Here is a 21,092-nt window from a genome sequence, read left to right as displayed (position 1 = left end):
AGTATGGACTTTAGTTAATCACAATGTACCAATATTGGTCCATTAATTGTAACAAATTTCCCACACCAAAGATATTAATAATAGGAAAACCTGGGCATGGAGTATATAGGAACTCTATTTTTAATTTTTCTTAAAAAAAAAAAAAGATTTTTAGTAAAATATAGCTAACATACAACATTGTATTAGTTTCAATTGTGCACCATAGTTATTTAACATTTATATACCTAAAGGAGTGATCTATCACAAATAGAATACTGTCACAAATATTATTGACTATATTCCCTATTACAGTATATTACATCCCCATGACTTATTTATTTTATACCTGGAAATTTGAACTTATTTCTCTTCACCTTCCAAAGCATTTAAAAATTTTTCAATTACAGTTGACATTCAATACTCTTTTATGTTAGTTTCAGGTGCACAGCATAGTGGTTAGATATTTATGTAACTTACAAAGTGATCCCCCAACTAGTCCAGTACCCATCTGTCACTATACATATTATTACCATATTAGTGACTATATTTCGTATGCTTTATTTTACAAAAAAACCTAAAACTGTTCTGTAATAAAAATTTTATTAAAAATAAATCTTATAGAAAGTTTTACTACCAGCAAAATTACTTAATATTAATTTCTAAGTGAAAAAATTGTATCAAAATATATTCACATTTAAAATGTTTAATATATATTTTCAAATTGTCCTCTAGTTGGTTGTACTATGTATATGAATTGAGTTTGTAAATATATATTTATCAACACCATCCTCTACTCAGAATATTATAATCCTTTTAAATATCTTCAATATGCTAGATTAAAATTATATTACTTTTTAAATTTGCACACATGTTTTTAGTAATGAAGTTGACTTTTTATATGTTAATTGGCCATTTGTATCAATTTATTAGGAATTATATATACATAAATTAATAAGAATATTGTAACATTTAAAATATTTCCACAGTTTGTTTTCATTCTTGCTTCTACCATGTTTAAAATTTCTGGTGCCAGCAATATATTCAAGATGAGAGAAAAATCTCCTGAATGAAGTCAGTGACAATGTTCAGATACTCATTCATTTTTCATACTGTTTCTACCTCTGGGAAAGGTAATCGAGATTGCCTTTAGCTATAATTCTGCTATAAAAGATAAAGGAATTTTGTATAACCAACTGATGACCGCAATAGATTTATGTGCCATTTAAATTTAGAACAAGGGGACTATTAAGTATTTTTCTATATGCTTCTATTTTTGGTTTGCAGTGGATAATTCTATGTAAGAGCAAACTAAATATGATAACCTTTCAAATATAATAAAAACTCAAGATAATTGTGAAGATCAAACAATTTTCACAACCAGATAAAAAGATGCAAAATAGCTATCATCTTTTGTTACAATGCAACTGTTATATAAATTTTTCTTATTATGGTTATGTCCAGACTTTGTAATCATTTTTCCGGAAATATATTGATATGAACTAAAAATTATGCAATTATAATAATCCTCATCGAAGTGAAGATCCTCTTTAAAAATCAAATCTAAAATAAGTATGTTCTTTTTAGAAACCAGTTAAGTAGTTTTTACTGTAAGTTGACACCTAAAACAAGACTAGAACTAAAAGCCTCTACATAGACTTTAAGCATTAATACCAAAGATAAATTACTGACCAGTATTTTATCATTTTTCTCTTTAGAAGTGCCTGAAGATATAGGATAGTGTTTTTCTCCTGTACTCTCATTAGAGTTTATGAAAACTGCATCATTTCTCAAAAAAAAAAAATATTTTCGTAAATCAGGTTTTTGGACAGATTCCAAATTTCTACTACAGAACTCAACTTTAATCAATGGATTGTCTGTACTTATATTTCCCCATATGTACTTTCAAATTTTTCAATACATAAAAAATTTGATTGAGAACATTTGCTAATATTCATTGAGCAGGTAGTAATTGTTGTTCTAAGGGCTCTAAATGGACAGTTTTATTTAGTCTTCACATAATTTCATAAATCAATATTATTAATCCCCAGTTTTACAGATGAGGGAACTAAAACACAGAATAATTAAGTAGCTTGCCAAATATCTCAAAGCTAAGAAAGTAGACAAGTCATTTGAATCATGTAGCCTTCTTCAGAAACCATATTTTTAATCTTGTATTGTGCTCCTTTGTAGATCATAAAAGATATAGATATTGAGGCAACATTGGAAGAAAGATGCTGTGAAAATAAAATTATTATGTGGAAAAGTAGGAGAACACAGGTAATATGGAGCAACTGTAGTGATACAATTCAGCTTGATGATATACAAAATAAACCAGGTCTTTTTTTTAGACACTTGAAAACATTTCTTGAGTGTATAATATGTATATTTCAGGCACTAGGTTATCATTTCGGTGAAGAGAAATAAGCATGAATGTTACTCTATGGAGTTCATTATCTAGTTATGGAAACATATATATATAATTATAAGTCATAATAACTGTATAAAAAGAGAAATGATGGTGAGTTATGAGAGGTTATAATATGGCTATTTCTAGGCTGTGCAATTGACTAGGCTCACCTTAGGGAGAGACGATGAAGCTGAAATAATGAATGAAAAGGCAGTAACTTGCTTAAGGTGGTACAGTTCCAGATTGGAGCTGGTTCAATGGCATGAGTAGGAAGATCAAAGTGGGATTTTTAAACTTAAAGAAGTTTTCATCTATAGATGAAATGCAGAAATAGAGATGAAGAATATAAAATTACCTAGAGAAATAGTCAGGGGTTGACTCTTAAATACATTTTTGCATTTGGGCTATCTTTGAGAGAAGACTTTTAGCAGGGGAATAACACAAATATATCACCGTGACTTCCATGGGAGAACAGATTCAAGGTGCTCAATATGGGAAGGTGAATGATGAGAGGGAATTAATTGTAGTAGGGCGGGTGAAATAGTCTTTAACCAGAGTGGTGGTGTTATGGATAGAGCACATAGAAAATACAAATGCAGAACATGGAAATATATCTGGTATGGGGCATAAATAAGAAAGATGAATTGAAACCTCTCTAATTTGCTTAACTTGGTGGATGGTGATCTCATTCATTCAAACAGAGAATGCTAGAACAGGACATGATATTTAAGAAAAAACTGAGTTCAAATTTGGATGTGATAATATAGAATTGTCTTTGAAATGTTCAAATCTGGTGCCATGTAGAAAGAGGGCGATAAGGGTCTAAACTTCAAAAGTGAACTCTCTAATAAATAAATTTAAAAAGTAAGTAAAACCAAGGTGTGAATGTTATTACCAAGAGAGAAAGGATACAGTGAAAAGATAATAAATAAGACCAAATCTTGGGAACTTCTAATAACTATAATCTAAAAAGAGGAGGAGAAAGTAATAAAGATTAATATGAATAGACCAGAAAGATGGCAGGTGTGGAAGATCAGAAGGGTGTATTATTCATGAAAGCCAAGGGAAAAGGGAATTTCAGGAGAAAGAGAATGATTAATACTACATAATGCTATTGTGAGTTTAAATAAGATACTTAAAAATGTCTATTAAAAATATCGACCTAGAAAAAACAGGTAATTTTTTTTAATAAGCTGATGGAATAACTTCATTATTCTTTACTCCCACACTGTCTTTTCCTCTTTTTTCCATAAATTGTGTTTTTGTTAAGAGAGGTGAAGTGGAGGTAGGTTAGAGAGGAATATAATCAAGTCTACTTCTAGCTTGCACAAAGGCAGTATGAGTGATGTAAGTTATGTGTATACTCTAACACTTATTTAAGTATTTAGCCTTAGAGTAATGTGTTCATTCTCAAACTAGCTATAAACAGTCTACAGACAAGGCATTTAAAATGTGATTTTCTCAGTTTGCAAAATTAACCATACTTACTCCTGCAAAAAACACTGTGTTGTCCATCTGGTGGGTGACTAAGTGACCATCATCCTTGGCCATCTAACCTGCTACTATTCAGTGGGAGGTTAATATGAAAATTTGGAGAATTGCTATACCCAGAAGGGGAGCTGATTTAGGCACCAGAACACACTGAGATAAACTGCAGCAACTTAAAATAGACTTTGATAAAGGGTAATGTGGTTCTTTCTGATGGTTGTAGACACAGTGGTAGTTTGCCTTTAAGCTCTACTCTGATTCTAGGCTAAATGACTGAGCTCCCATTCATTTCTTTATCCAATCTAATTGTGATTAATTATCTCTGCTTATCAGACATGACCATTATTATGTATGGATTTATCATTCTAACTTTCTGGGCTTTGGCAGCTTTTAATTTTTACATTACATGAGCTAAGCTCATCAAACCTCCACACACAAAAAAGGCTGATGTTAAGAAATGAGATATCTTCATGAACAAAATTGAACAAAATAAATAGAGAGATGGATATTAGAATTTAAGGCACTAGGCTCAACAATCATTTTCTCATCTCTCAGCTACAAAACTAATGCTTTGGCTGTTCATGGCCATTTAAAAAAGCAGAGAACATGCTATTTTAGGTGTGTGTGTGTGTGTGTCACTGTCTTCTGATCAAATTTCCAATTGGGTAATTTTTTACCAACTTCCTGAATCTTTACGTTATTTTACTGGGGCAATATCTATTCCTTTTTCCCTTATTAATCAGCATCATTTGTTGTTAAATATTTGCTGTGATAGATTTCAAAGCTAATTCACTAATGCTCTAAAATGGAAAGTCCTAGTTACTCTTCTGACAGGTAATAAAGCAATCCAATGTACATAAATTGAGTACTTTCTTTGAGCAAGACACTTTGAATCAATTAGAACATCTGCAAGTTTGTTATTTGAAGTAGAATTTTATATTTAACCACTGAAGCTTTTCAATAGTGCTATAACTTCAGACCAAATGTTGACATTTATTACTATCGAATAGGAACTTATTGTTTGGGGCATCTGTTTTAAAAGGCACTAATAATATCTGAAGTCATATTTCCAACTTAAACCTTTCTCTTTCTTCCCTTTACTGCCCTCCTCAACACCTTCCTTCCATATACTTTTAGCAGAAGTGCTCAAAGCTACTCGGATGGAAAAGTTATCTTGACTTTATTCATATAAAGACCAACACCTTAAGTGGTTTTCAAGTTGTTTTGATGGTTATTGCTTATCAAGTCATTTCTGTCTCTCTGTTTAAAATACACAAAACCAAATGTACTTCAAGCGAGGGTAAAATAAATCAAATAATATGTATTCAGTCCTTTCCCAAATGCCTGAAACAAGTGCAGTACTTATAAAAAAATGACAAGTGCTTTGCTGCCTTTTGTTTTCTTTTTCAAACTTGAAATTATTTCTGAAAGGAAAAAAGAATCTACTATGGACATTTCTATTTCAACAAGATAACCAGCTATTATGTGCTAAGTAGCACCGCAAGGTAAGTACAGAAAATAACTTAAATGAACAAATATAATTATAAGAACTTGAATGCAATTGATACACCTCTAAGAGGCAGATTATGAAGTAGGAAAAAAAAATACTTCACTTCCCTCAGAAGTAAAAGGAATATAAATGAAAAGAAAACATTGGCTTCTTTATATTGAAAATAGATTTAAACTATTTTATTGACTAATTGGTAAGATATTCATTTGAAGAATTATTTTATAATTTTTAATTTACTACTGTTTAGGAATTATACAAAAATATCATATATTTCATTATTAGAATAAAAACAACAAAATGTACAGCCAAAGCAAGATCTTACCTGAACATCTCCATAAAACTGGGATGTTAATGCTACTTAAGCATTGGGTTAGTTCACTTCCCCTTTAAAATCTGTGTGAATTTCTAATTATGGTCAATGGCAATTGATGTAAACATTTAAATAGCCTAAACATACTAATTTGTAGGCCTCTAGCCAGCAGCTAATGTCTAGTTCCTTTATTATTCTATGGTCTTCAGCCAACTTTCACTTGCTCACCTCCAACATTTGTTCATTTCACCCTCTCTGCTTAAAATATAACTTTATACACACACCTCCTTCTCCTCCTCCTTCCTGTCTTCTTAGTCCTTCTACTTCTTCTTAATGTTCCAATCCACAAACACTAATAATACTCCCTTTACTTCAACCAGTCAAATATTTTCAGTTTCTCCTTGGAAAATAAAATCCTCTGACTTCGGAAACTAAAGCAGAGATTTACCATAAGTCCTCTATCCCTGCAATTATAATTAGCTAAAATATTTTTTAATCGTATAATTGTTTGCTTGGCAACAACCTATGTGGACCTATCAGTTTATGTGTGCTGATCACACCTGCTTTAGTTAAAACATCCCTGTGTTTTAATATTTCCTGACATAACCATTTGAGACTATTTCTTTCTTACTTTTTTATTCAATCCATATTAGATTATGAATACCTGCTCTGACACATTTCAAAATTAAAACTTTCAACCATTAAGAAGTCTCTTAGATTTGCTGTGTACAAATGATGATGAATAAATGAGGGAGGATAAAATCAGGTCATGGACAAAGACAGCACACTATAGGAGTTAAGAAATACCAAGGTGTGTCTACTTAGCCCACTGTTTGGAAAGGATCCTGGCTACTTGGAACAGATATTCTGCAGAACTGAGAAGTACCATTATTATTATTCATCTTACATCTATTAGGAAATAAGAGAGGGAAAAAATATTTAAATGGTAGATTAAAAACAATGACAACAACAAAATTAAACACTTGTGTATATACAAGACCCAATCCCATTCCTAATAGAACCATTTGAACAGTTCTCATTGTCAAGCATTGGTGTATAGCACTGGTGTCAAGTGGCCCATAAAAGAGAACATGCCTTATATCAGTTTACTTAACTAAGGACTCATGGTTCTGTGGTGTTTCAGTGTAAGCATCACTGAGGAGTTTATTTGATTTGACACTACCTATACACAAAAATATAAACTTTTTATTTATTTATGTATATACATTTGTGTAATCTGTGTATGCTCAAAGACATTATAGATATGCATATTCATATCTGTAATTATAGCTAAATATTGAAGCTGTATGCAGTCATATATTACTTAAAACAATATCTTTTTTTTTTTAAGTTTTATTCATTTGGCTGAATACTAGAACTATTTCGGTCTTCTTTCTCGTCTTAGACATTATAACCCTGCTTTGTTCTCTTTGGCATCTTCTCTGCATCATCTTATTTCTTAGTTAAACATCAACACAAGTCTCTGTTACAAAGCTTAAATGAGCTCACCTCAATTTTTAGGCAATATCCTTTAATCAAGTCTTGTATGTACAGTAATTGTGCCCAGCTGCTAATAAGAGAAATATAAAATCATAGTGAGTCGAACAAAACTGAAATTTATATTGCCCTCTCATAAAAGAAGTATAGAGTTAAGAATTCCAGAACTGATAAGGCTACATATTTTCAGCAAAGACACAAACACCTTTAATATTTAGCTCCAACATTCTTAGCTCTCTTTATCCTCAAGACCAAAGACCTACATAATTACATATATTCATTTTTTGGGGTCTTAGTGCTAGGAAGGAAGAAGGAGATTAAAAGTAGTGGTAGCGAAAAAGGTACACGTTAGCCCTCTGTCTCACTCTTAAGGAGTTTCTCAGAAGTGCCATTGTCAACTCTCATTTATGTCTCATTGAATACCTTAGTTATAAGGGTGTCAGAAATGTAGTCACTTAACTGGGTACATAATCGCATGCAATAAAATAGTAATACATTCCTAAAGAAATACAGAACAGGCTTGAAAGAAGAAAGTACTATTCTCTGATCGAAGTGTTTTCCTCCCTTAGCAAAAACAAAGTAGTATTGTAATCAATACTGCATCTTTCTCTGAGTTTTTAATACTATCTCTTTAAATTTGTAATTACCCCAACATTATAATATTGAAATATTCTACTTTAATTTATGTAATTTTGAAAATATAAGAGAGGTAAGTCAAAGAACTCAGGAGTTTAAAAAAAAAATACTAGCTTCCTTTATACTAGGAAGTGTGTTAACAAGTGTGGTGGATTACATTATGCTTCCAAATCATTTATTTCTCTTTCTTTTAGTATTAGAGGTTTACATACCTTGGCACATTGCTATGTGACTTGCATTACTTTCTAGTAAGTGCAATATACTTCCTCTCCAATGTCATGTGTGGCTGTGTGACTTACTGCAGTCAATAAAAGAAACCAGAAGTGATATAAACCTATTCTTAGAGGAAGTTTTATGTGCTGTTGTCTATTTCCAACAACTATCTTGTTCTTTTTTCTTTGCCATAAGAATAACATGTCCCAAATGGGTCTATTCCATCAGCTTATGTTTTGGAAAGTAATGGCATACAGAGTAGAGGCAAAACACTTGACAACCACAGATGTATAGCACAGGTAAGAACTAAACTAATGTTATTATATGCTACTAAGATGTTAAGATTACTTACTATCATTGCATAAGTTAGCAAAAGTTGACTATACTCAAGTACGTAAGTATTATTCTAATACATAAGTATACAAACAAAAATTCTACTTTTTTTTTTTGTCCTGATGCTATTAAAATTTCTTGATAAACACATAGGAACTAGAGTGTCAACTCCACTTGAGGGGCATCATTCTTCCTCCTCATATGTGTATGTTTTAATCATTGCCAGAGACTGTATTTGGTGAGTTTATCTTACAGTGCCCATAATTAGTGCCCACGCAGGTGAGATGATGTGAAGAAAAATAAAATATCCAGAACTGCTCCTCCCATTTTCCCTCTTCCTTTTTCAAACATGAATTCTCACACTTTCTCCAAATTCTCTTATTAATAAAGAAACGAGAAATGAAGCATAGTGGAAATCAAGCAGATGGCATTCAAGCAAGACTTTCATTCTCTCAGAAATAGTTGAACTAAATCAAAGTTGCCCGAGGAGAATAAAAATGTGGTTTTTCTCTCATTGAACTTCCATACATTGTCTGAACATGCCTCTAGAAATCTAATAAAGAATTTTGCTGCTATTAATTTAAAAAATGAGAAAAAAATTAGTGGATTTTTGCTTTTGGGGTACCAAATAAAACTGCTTTAAAAATTTTCTGCATCAGTTGGCAGGTTACATTTTATCAGAATTTAAAGCAACTGCACTTAACATAAAGAAAAGAGATAGTTAAAAAAAATAACTTACAGGTAATATTTTTAACTCTTTGACTTGGTATGTATACATACACATATATATTTTTTCCTTCTTTTTTCTCTATACTGATTTAACTTCAGTAATTCAATCTTCATGTAATTCAAATATCTGCGTTCCTTTTAGAAATAAGATTAATTGCAACAAAGGTGGAAAAAGTGATCTAGGACTGGGTGATTTAATAGACATTGTTTAAAAATAGCAATCATGCGCTTTCAAAAAGGAAAACAGTTTAGGGAGAAGGTATAAAGGAAAAACAGCACCAGAGCCATCACTAGAATCCATGATTTCCATGATGTGACACAGTTTTAATTAGGACTAATTACTAGAAACTAAACTTCTTCAGGAAGATGTCACTAAAAAAATATGTTATACTAAATCTCATGCCACAGCAAGTTGCAATAGAAACAATGTCAGATACTTTCTGTGGTAAGCAAAATAATGGCTTCCTAAGATACCCATGCCCTAATCCCCTGGCCTTGTGAATATGTTACTTTACATGGCAAAAGGGACCATGCCAATGTCGTTAAACGCCATGAGATGAGATTATCCTGGATTATCATGGGTCTTTACAATCATTCTCAGCTATAGTCAGAAAGAAACATGACTAGGGAAGAATCATCAGAAACATGCTGCCTTTGAAGAAGGGGAGATGGCCTATGAGTGAAAAAATGTGGTGGTCTTTAGACTTAGTAAAAGGCAAGTAAATAAATTTTCCCCTAGAACCTCCAGAAAGGAACATAGCTCTGCCAACAGCTTGATTTTAGCCCAGTGAGACCCATTGCAGACTTCTGACAACTAAAACTATAAAATAATAAATCTGCATTATTTAAGACACTAAGTTTGTGGTAATTTTTCACAGCAGTCTTTGTTTGGTAATATACGTACCAAACGCCATTGACTTTTCCTGTTGCATACATAGCTTGACCACATTTCTCAATTTCCCTGGAATTTAAGTGAAATTTAGGGCCATCTTCATGGGTATGTGGACTGCGCAGTCATACGTGACCCACACATAGAAAGGCCCTGTGTTGGTTTAATGCACTGTTGCCATGGTCATGAAATTCTTAATAATGTTTAAACAGAGGCTCCACATTTTCATTTTTTACTGGGCTCCCAAATTATGTAGATGGTCCTATTGAGACTATAGGACTGAGATTGGCCCAGTGACATTGACAAAGTTGATATACGCCACTTTGACGGATAAACCCTAAAATAATCAAATTAAATTAAATTATATTAAATTAAATTTAAAGCTTCCACATTCTCCACTGTCTCTCCTCCTTCATTTGCTAACAGGAACTAGAGGATCCCGCAAGGATGCAGAGAGCCCCTCTAGACTGGGAAAGCTAATGGGGATTCTGTGCTCGCTGGGAACTGTGAATGTGACTAATGGAATGGAGCTGAAGGGAAAGGAGGTAGACACACATATTGCACATCAAGCGTCTGTTTATGTGTATGCTATACTGTCCCTTCAACTTAACTTTCAAAACCTAAGTTCAAAGATAAAATTTTTAAGAATTTCAAGATGCCAATAGCAGAACCAAGCACAGTATGGTGCCCTTCTGACTATTGAGTCTTCTGCAACTGTGCAGGTCACAAACCCATGAGCCAGCACAGATTTAGTCTTTTTTTTTTTTCAATGAGTTAAAGGAGAAAGCCTTTAATTCTGACTGATCATAACTCCTTTAGAACCAAAACATTGAAAATACAACTTAAAAGAAAAGTCTTATTTAGAATTACTGACATGTTTTTAGAGAGCCAGAATTTTAGTTAGCCTGATTATCAGATAAAAATAATAAGCAAATAAAACCTTTCAAGAAAAATGTCAATAATCAAAACAGCTACTTCCTCCCTTTGATCAGTTGCAAAGAACTATTTGTAAAAAGTAAAGGAAAGAAAAAGAGAAAAAGAAAAAACAAAAAGAAAGCAAAAACCAAAACTGAATCCCCTGAATGACACTGGGAAACAAAACCCCTTGATTTGAAATCCAATATTAGCCAGAAATAAATTTCGTTGTGATTAGCCTGTATATTTGAGAATTGTTTATTACAGTAGTTGGCCTTTCTGAGTAAAATGTAATTTATACTAAAACAAAAGGATCTTAATTACCTGAGCAAGAAATAACACTTTTAGATATAACAATGGAAGCTGGAAGTAACATCAAGAATAACAATTGCTTATTCAGTTGTTGTTAATAAATAGGGAGAACCTTTAAAAATATTAGAACAACCTGAACTCTTTTCCTACCCTAGTCTGACTCCTCCAACCTGTAATGTCTACAGGCAAGATAAATAAAAACTCAATTCAGATTTCATTTTTCTATAGTTCACACTGTGGGAAGTTAGCCATTTCCCAGTTCAAGCCTGACTTCGACAGAGTTAAACCTTCACAATGATTTTATAACTACAAGGTTACATTAATTTACTGCTTAGAATTAGCATTTTTTTTTTCTGAGTTCTATTCCCTTTCTTGTGTAGCTATATAAAGAATAAAGAGAAAGCCACCTTGTCAGTGTTTAGTTATTCAAAGTTAAACTACTTTAACACAAAATTTTGTGTTCTTTTTCCTTCACTGCTAATTAAATCTTTATAGTAGTCCTTTAAATGATAAGTAATGTTAATGTAGGAAGTAGGCAAGAGAACTAAATGTTAAATCAGGCTATGTTCAGAGACTGCAATATGCTGACCAGGAGGAAACCTGTAGAACAAAGGAAGATTTCTGCTGGGATTGCTAGCAAACCATTGATCCATACTGTGAGCGGGAAAACAGGAAAACAGTCTTTAAGTAAGGCCCTTCACAAAATAAACACAATCATTCATTCCTTAGGCTACAATCATGGAGAGCCTATGGATCAAAGACTGTAAATTGCCAGCAGGTCTTCTTTCTATATATTCTTACCTTTCACACTGTATGCAATACTATCAAAGGAAAATGGGTAAACAAAGTCTTTAAACTGTAATCACAGAAACTAAGAATGATATATAAACTGAATACCTCGAATACTCATTCAGGGTCCCTCTCACTGTCTCTTTCTCTGTTCCTCTATTGTCTCTGTCTCTTTGAGTCTCTCTCAGCTCTCTCATTCTTTGGCTCTGAGGGAAACCCTGCTCTGTCTATGGAGTGTTACCCCTTCTCTAATAAATATTCTTTTAAATTCTGACTCTGGTGTGCACTTGAATTTTTTTCTGCACTCAGTCAAAAACCTCCCTCTTAGTGCAAGGCCTCTGGGGAAGAGGTTGTGGAATTTACTCTATACTGCAGCAACATTTTACCTTAACATAAACCCTCACTGAAAGTGGTTAAACCAGAAGGGTCAATGATTGCTTTTCCTTGTGTTTCAAATGTTTTCCTTGGTTGTCATTTTCGTCATTGCCTTGTTCCAGTCTTCTAATTAGGTACACAGATGTACACAAAATGGCCTCACTACGAAAAAAGATGTGTGGCAGGAAAAAAAAAAAAAAGGTGTATAATTGTAGTTCTGTAGCTGTTAAGAGATTGAAGGGCTCGGAAGCTATTTTGCTATTATTGGCATAGTTAAAATGACTTGGATGTTTTGGTTCTTGAACTAAATGAAATAAATGTAAAATGTGCCTGTAGTTCCAAACAATGATTCTTCTTTTACTTTTCTGCCCCACTGAGATGACTGACTTTACTGTCAGTGAAACTTATGACAAGGTTGGAAGGGAGATTGATTGGAGGGTGGAAGGGTGATGTTAGAAAATCAACAGAGATTCACAAAACATAAAACTGCATGTCACTACACATCAAAATTACACTTGTTATCTACAAACAAGTATTAATTGATTGAATACTGTGTGTCTAGCATTGACTCAATAAAAAATGATATAGGAAAACACTTCTCTATAAATAAATAAAACTATTTCTAATAAGGATTTCAAAATACTTTGTAAGAAATTGTTATGGCGGGAACGATTCTGAGACCCACGGAGCCAATTGAGATTAATTGTGAGCCTTTATTAGCCGGCCAGTGACTGACTCTCTGCCACGCAGAGCTAGAGGAGATCAGCCTTGAGCTTTCAGAGAAGGCTGATAAAATTTAAGACCATATCCTGGGGGTCTCCTGAACAAGCAAGCAGATTACAGAAGTGGAAATTGGCTGTTAGCATATCTTTGCCCGGAACAACACCCTTAATTAACAAGTAAATGGATTACAGAAGCAGACATTGGCCATCTACATATTTTATACAATACACTTCCTAAACCACACACAAGTAAGTAGGACAACTTCTGGTATCTAAAGATATTTCTTCTCTGTAGCTGATTTAGCTAGTTGGCTCACTTGAAAATTTTCCACCCTTAACATTCCCCACTGGTTTTCAGGGGAATTCCAACCATTGAATCTTCAACCATGAGTGGCCGGTAGTGAGTTCTGAGAACCATGAGTTTTACTGCCCGTACCGGCTTTTTGATATAGGCAGTTATCCAATTAATTACACAAGGCCCAGACAAAAGGCCCAGGAAGACTAGAATAAGGGGGCCTGTAATGGCTGTTAGGAGAGTTGTTAACCAAAGGGTGTTATTAAAAAACGTCCTTCATACCAAGATTCTCCGCGTTTAAGTCGTTCTTCTCTGTCTTTAACCCTCTGTCTTATTAGTGCTAAGCTGTCTCGTATAATTCCAGAATGGTTAGCATAAAAACAGCAAGTTTCACCTAGTGCTATGCAAAGACCTCCTTGTTTTAGGAACAGAAGGTTTAGTCCTCTTCTGTTCTGCAGGACTATTTCAGCAAAGGAGTTAAGAGAGGTGTCAAGGTGATTGATAGATTTTTCAAGAGTCGATAGGTCTTCATTTATTTGTTGGCTTAAGGTCTTATAGTTGGAATTTGCAGTAACAAGGGCTGCCGTTACTACTGCAGTAGATCCTGCTACTCCTATTCCTATTAAAAGGGGAACTAAAATAGGACCACTTTTTACTCTGGCCCTTAGATATTGGAAGTGTTTTCGCCCTCCCTCACCAGAGTAAAAGTAGACCTGAGGAATGACATGAACTAGGACACAAAATCCAGCATTTTCTCTCCAATAGTTAAGGTTGATGAGGATTCCCTCTTACATTATTAATAGCAATTAATCCAATTATAATTAAACCCACGAGAGTCTCATCTTGAGAGGGTCTCCTGTTGGGTGAACACACCATTTCTCAGTCTCTGGTGGTGGTTGAGCAGCCTTGATGCGGGTGTGATGAATTCAATGACGTCTCCCAGCAACCTTGACCGTGGTGGGAGTGATGAGGATGACAGGAAAGAGTCCGTCCCAGCGGGGCTCAAAGGTGGCTGGCTGTATCTTCTTTACCCAAATCTAGTCACCAGGAGAGTGGCTATGAGGTTTAAGTGACTGTCCAGGGCTCTCCCAGGTGGTGGAGACTAAGTGTTGAATCTCTTTCCTTGCTAAGTGTAGTGCCTGTAAGGACTTAAGTAGTGAGAAATTGTGAATTTCAGTTGCCTCTTCTATCCAAAATAGGGCGGTCTCCCAAACATGATATGAAATGGGGTGAGGCCTTGGAGGGAAGGGGTACATCTTACCTTAAGAAGGTCAAAGGGGAGGAGGCTCACCCAGTTCTCACCAGTTTCAAGTTTAAACTTGGTTAAAGTTTCTTTTAAAGTCCTGTTCATTCTTTCTACCTGGCCTGAACTCTGAGGTCTATATATACAGTGTAGTTTCCAATTAATACCTAACATTTTGGCCAACGTTTGACTTGTTTTGGCGATGAACGCCGGGCCATTGTCGGACCCCAGTGCTAATGGCAAGCCGAATCAGGGTGCTATTTCTGATAGTAATTTCTTAGCTACTACCTGAGCAATAGAAATTGCTCTTAGTTACAAAGGCTTCAGTCCATCCTGAGTAGGTGTCAATGAACACGAGTAGATACTTAAATCCAAAAGTACCAAGGCTTACTTCTGTAAAGTCTAATTCCCAATGTTCTCCCGGGGCTTGGCCCCTGAGTCTTGATCCAATTTGTACTTCAACAGGAAGCCCAGGATTAACTTGGGCGCAAATACATCTTGTTGTTACCTCTTTGGCAGTTTTGTGTAGCCCTGGGATATAATAATCTCTTTTCAAAAGTTCAATTAACTTTGTCCCTCCTAGGTGGGTGCTCTGAAGGACTAGTGAGACTAGTTCCCGACCTAGGGCACTGGGTACTAGGGTGCGTCCATCCAGGAGGTGGATCCGCCCAGTGGGTCCTTCTACCCACTTTAGCTTACTGCGTAATTCAAGTTCCCCCTGAGGTGTAGACAAGTGAGTCTGAGAGTGTCCTGGGGGAGCAGAACTGGAAGAATGTCAATAGGCCCCACTGATTTTCTGGCGGCTTCCTTTGCAGTTTGGTCGGCAAAGGCATTTCCCCGGGCTACTTTAGACTTAGCTCTCTGTTGGCCTGGACAGTGTATGATAGACACTTTCTTAGGCAGCCAGATGGCTTCCAGGAGAGCTAGGATCTTTTCTCTGTTCCTGATTTCCTTCCCCCCTGAGGTGAGTAATCCTCTCTCTTTATAGAGTGCCCCATGAATATGTGCAGTAACAAAAGCATACCTACTGTCTGTATAGATGTTAACTGTCTTCTCCTTACTCCATCGGAGCGCTTCAGTCACAGTGATGATTTTGGCTCGCTGAGCTGATGTTCCGTGGCTCAGGGCCTGAGCCCAGATGACAGTCCCTCCGGTAACTACTGCCGCCCCAGCATACCTGACTCCCTCTGCCATGAAGCTGCTTCCATCGGTGTACAGTCTGGCCTGAGGCAGGTGATGTTATCCAAAAGCTCGAGACAATTATGTGATGACTGTAGAGGGTCATCATCAGGCAAAAGGGTGGCTGGGTTAAGAACAGAGGTTTTCAAGAATTGCACTTGTGGGAGGTTAAGGAGAAGAATCTGGTATTGAGTGATCCATGCATTTGAAATCCAACGATCAGGGGGGCTGCGGAGCATGGTTTCCACCTCATGGGGGACTATAATCTGGATAGTCTGCCCTAAAGTCAACTTCAGTGCTTCTTTGGTGAGGATGGCTGTGGCCGCAATGGCCCGCAAGCAATTAGGCCACTCTGCTGCAACACAGTCCAGTCTTTTGGAGAGGTATGCAACAGGTCTCTTCCAGGGTCCTAGTGTCTGGGTGAGGACCCCCTTCGCTATGCCTCTAGTCTCAGTCACAAAGAGTTGGAACGGCTTGTCTAAAGTAGGCAGAGACAAAGTAGGGGCTGTAGTCAAGGCTGTTTTTAGGGCTTCAAAAGCCTCTTTTTCTTCTTTTCCCTGGCTCAAGTACTCAGACTTTCCCCCAGTGCTGGTATACAGGAGCTTGGCTAACTCTGCAAACCTGGAATCCAGAGCCTACAGTAGCCTACAGCTCTGAGAAACTCTCTGACCTGCCACTTAGTGGTGGGTTGGGGTATTTTTTAAATAGCCTCAATTCTGCTTGATGACAGAGTCCAGTGACCTCTTCATTCTGCATCCTCCAACATAATGAGTAGGATCTTTTTCCCTGGGTCCTGGCCCTTTTTGGGGCACACGTTCTTCCAATGTCCTTTCTTCTTACAGTGTGCACATTGGTCCTTCTCTAAGTTACTCCGACCCCGGTCCGCCTTTCCCTCAAGGCGTTGGCTTGGCCCTCAGCCCGGGCCCCCGTTCCTGGTCCCGGTCCCAGTCCCAGGCCCGGCCTGGTGGGCCCCGTGACTTATCCTTCCCAACAAACATAACCTTCTGGACATCATCCCTGTTGTTGAACACTTTCTGGGAAATCTCGAGAAACTTAGATAAGTTCTCTCCCTCAAACCCTTCTAGTTTTTGCAATTTCTTTCTGATATCTGGGGCCGACTGACTAACAAAGGCTAGATTAATGGCTCGCCGATTATTTGGGTCCTCCAGGTCAATGGGAGTATACAGTCTATAAGATTCTAGTAACCTCTCTAAAAATGCTGCCAGTGACTCATCTTTAGTCTGAAGAACCTCACTTACTTTGGATAAATTAACTGGTTGGCAAGCCACTGCCCGGAGGCCTTGGAGTAACAACTGGCGATACCTCGGGAGAGCCTCCTTACCTTGATCTGTGGGATTCCAGTCGGGTCAGGTGCTGGGAAATACAAATTGTACCCGTGCGGGGTCAGTGGTGGGCTGCCTAGTGGGGTCCGAGATCCCCCTTGCAGCTTCCCTTAGAATGCGTTCCTTCTCCTCTGTAGTGAACAAAACCTGCAAAAGTTGCTGGCAATCCTCCCGCGTGGGTAAGTGGGTGAAAAAGATGGATTCTAAAAGGGAGGTCAAGCCTTGGGGTTTTTCTGAGAAGGACGGAGTTTGCAATTTCCAATTATACAGATCACTAGTTGAAAAGGGGACATACACCATGAAAGAGGTCTGGGTGTCTCCCCCAGGTGGGGCTATCTGTCGGAGAGGCGCCAGGACAGCTACAGGTTGCGACGAATCGGGGATGGGGTCAGGATCCTGTGGAGGATAGTAAACAGCCCCCGTCCGAGTATGTGGTGGGCTCTGAAGAGGGGCTGCCTCCCGAGAATCAGGAGGCCTAAAAGGGTTACCAGGAGAGCAATAGGGAGGGGGATTTGTTGTGGCGCTAATGATTCTGAGACCCATGGAGCCAACTGAGATTAATTATGAGCCTTTATTAGCCGGCCGGCGACTGACTCTCTACCATGCAGGGTTAGAGGAGATCAGCCTCGAGCTTCCAGAGGAGGCAGCTTATAAAGCCTCCTGCTACATCCTTGAATAAGCAGATTACAAGAAGCAGAAGTTAGTTGTTAACGTTTTGTACAAAGATAACGTTTTGTACAAAGATAAATGTATCCGGGGAACTCTCAGATCAAACAAGGCCTAGTAGACAGTTTTATTATTTTCTCCTTGGAATATTGCACTTCTGGGGCTGGCGCCTGGAGATATCTCCTCCCTGTGACTGAGTTACTGCTTGCACCTGGAGATACTGCCTCCCTGAAACTGGAGAATTTCCACTTTTACAGATTGAGGATCTCCGGATCCTCCAGAGGTGCCTGTAGAACAGGTTCAAGAGATTTCTGACGTGCCAGAGTGCTCCTTGGCTCCGCCAGAAGAACCGTATGAGAGGCAGGCATCGGCAGAGAGTCAGCCACTGGAGAGTCTGACTTACTCTGACAATTTTTCAGATACTTAGGAGCATCAGACACAATGTCTATCCAAACATCTATGTATGGGGCCTGATCAGGGTAACCAAGATTCCCATAAACAACACTTCTGACTCTGAATGCAGTCTGCAAATCAAAGGAACCCTCAGATGGCTATCTAACTCTGAAGGCCGGCCAGTATACTTGGCAGAGCCTCTGGAGATCGAACAGAATGACTGACGACCCATAACCTCAGGCCCGTTGCCTGAAATCCTTAAAATTGTCCACAAGGCACCGCAAGGGAGTGGGCTTAGAAGAAGCCTGTCCCATGGTGGCGGGGATGGACGTGAATGAGAATAAAAGTCCTGTGAAAGATAAGAATGTTGGACAAGGTCCACTCGGTGACTAGGTGGCCACTCGGGTGGTGCTGTAACAGCAAGAAACCCTGCAAAAAGAAGAATTAATAAACTAAAAAGAATAACAAGAAAAATCACATGAGACATTTAGGGACCAGAATGATCAGACAATGAGACAAACTTGATGGAAACCACAATAAGTAAACTTATGAGGACCCAGGCAATAGCAGGGTAACAGTACATTTTACCGGTCCGGACAAACATACACAATACAGACAGACAAAACAGACTACAGGTAACACAAAACACTAGCGTATCAGAAACCGAAACCAAAACAGGTACTGGGTCAAGGTCTGACGTGTCAGACCTGACCGTACTAGGGAAGTTGTGCTGCGTCCAGCCTTCCACTAGTTATTAGGGCCCACAGACAGAAACAGGTCTAAGAGGACTCTTAGACTAACTCACCAGTGAGACTGGATCAGAAGGCTCGTGTCCAATTTTCAGAAATGTTTGTCCACCGATCTCTCTGATCTAGGGCCGCCCGATGTCCGGGGCTGAGGAATGTCACTCAGCGGCCACCTCCTGGATGCGGTTGTGCCCCACCCGGAGCGACCGGGGTCGTGGGTCTCAGAGAAAACTCCCCTTCTCTCTCTGGGGAAAATCTCGCTGGGGCCTCCAAATGTTATGGCACGGACGATTCTGATACCCACGGAGCCAATTGAGATTAATTATGAGCCTTTATTAGCCGGCTGGCGACTGACTCTCTACCACGCAGGGCTAGAGGAGATTAGCCCCGAGCTTTCAGAAGAGGCAGCTGATAAAGCTTAAGACCATATCCTGGTGGTCTCCTGAACAAGCAAGCAGATTGCAGAAGTGGAAGTTGGCTGTTAGCATATCTTTGCCCGGAACAACAACCTTAATTAACAAGTAAATGGTTTACAGAAGCAGACATTGGCCATCTTCATATCTTATACAATACACTTCCTAAACCACACACAAGCAAGTAGGACAATTTCTGGTATCTAAAGATATTTCTTCTCTGTAGCTGACTTAGCTAGTTGGCTCACTTGAAAATTTTCCCCCCTTAACAAAATTGAACTTATTTTTGATTGTGAAAGGCTAGTAGCTAAAATCACATGAAACATGACTTGTAAGGTGAAAGAAATTCATGTTCAATTACTTGTTAGGTTGGCAAATATAATTACATCTTTAGTTTTCAATTATATTTCTGGAGAGAAGAGAAATATTTATTAATTTTTAAATTACTGCTAGTAAAATATATCTTATATTTTTATGCTGAGAATAATGGTGACTTATGTTTGAAAATTGCAGACAACACAGATACATATTTCTTCTTTCTCTTGAAATGTTAAAATAATAGTAAAACAAAAGCAATTAATATCATAAACCACAGCAATAAAGAATATCAAATGGATGCCACGAAAAATGAATAATGCTGGTAAAATTCCAGAAGACAGAAAACAGTAAACACAGTGTTGACTAATGATATGAGAAAACCACAGTCTAGTTGACAAGCAGAAGGGGTTATACCTAATGAGCTAGCTAAACTGCCTACCAGGGTACAGAAGGCAGGAGTGAGAAGTAAGGTTGATTGTAAGGTCACAGGAATGATAGATATGCCTATATACAATTCTACTCTACATATGGGATGATCTAAAATCAGGTTTCATCACTTTAAATAAAACATGTTAGGAATGACTTGGGCAAAAATAATAGGCATCAGTGCCCCATTCCCATTCTTGCACTTTAAGGTTCCCCTTGTCTACAGCCATGCCACCTTGAATGAGCCCGATCTCATCTGAACTCGGAAGCTAAACAGGGTCAAGCCTGGTTAGTACTTGGATGGGAGACCACCTAGGAATACCAGGTGCCGTAGGCATTGAAAACAATTAATTAAAAAATATATATGTATATAAGATTCTCCAGCAAAATGATCATGTTCCAGACACTCACCCAAAAGAAATATACTCCAAGTGACAAAACTCAGATAAGTGAATACAGCAGCAAGTCAACCTTCCTTTGACTCATTTAAACTTGAATAATTAACCATTCCTCCCCCTCCATACACACAATATTATAAAATGAAAGACAAAAACCAAGATAAAAAAAAGTATTGCATCCATTTGAAAAGATACAATGAAAAGAAATAATCGCTAAATAAATAAGGTTTCCTGGAAACTAAAAACAAAATTTAGTAAGATTAAAAAATAAATTAAAAAAATAAATAAAAGATAAATTTGAAATCTCCCTAAATAAAAAACATAAAAATACGTAGAAGTAAAATTGTGAGACAAAAGATAAGACATGAAAAATCATCAAGTACTGAAAAGTTATCAATAATAATATTAATACAAAGAAATTTCTCTGAGTTAAATGCTTTCACATGAGAAAGGCTTGAATACAAATATAGTGAATAAAAAGTTATCAAAACTTAGATACACTGAGAAAATTTTAAAATTCTAAAGAACAATCCTGAAAGAATAAAAATACTGTAGGTGAGATCAGATT

General features: G+C 37.0%; 1 pseudogene; it reads left to right on the top strand.

The window, feature by feature from the left end:
• Nucleotides 1-20,344: 20,344 nt before the first annotated feature.
• On the top strand, nucleotides 20,345-20,463 carry LOC120597528 (uncharacterized; annotated as a pseudogene).
• The last annotated feature ends 629 nt before the right edge of the window (nucleotides 20,464-21,092 follow it).

This window comes from Pteropus medius, unplaced genomic scaffold (assembly GCF_902729225.1).
Source record: "Pteropus medius unplaced genomic scaffold, Ma_sr-lr_union100, whole genome shotgun sequence".
Taxonomy (NCBI): Eukaryota; Metazoa; Chordata; class Mammalia; order Chiroptera; family Pteropodidae; genus Pteropus; species Pteropus medius.
Note: the sequence above shows the minus strand (reverse complement) of the source record. Positions and strands in the feature narration are given on the sequence as shown.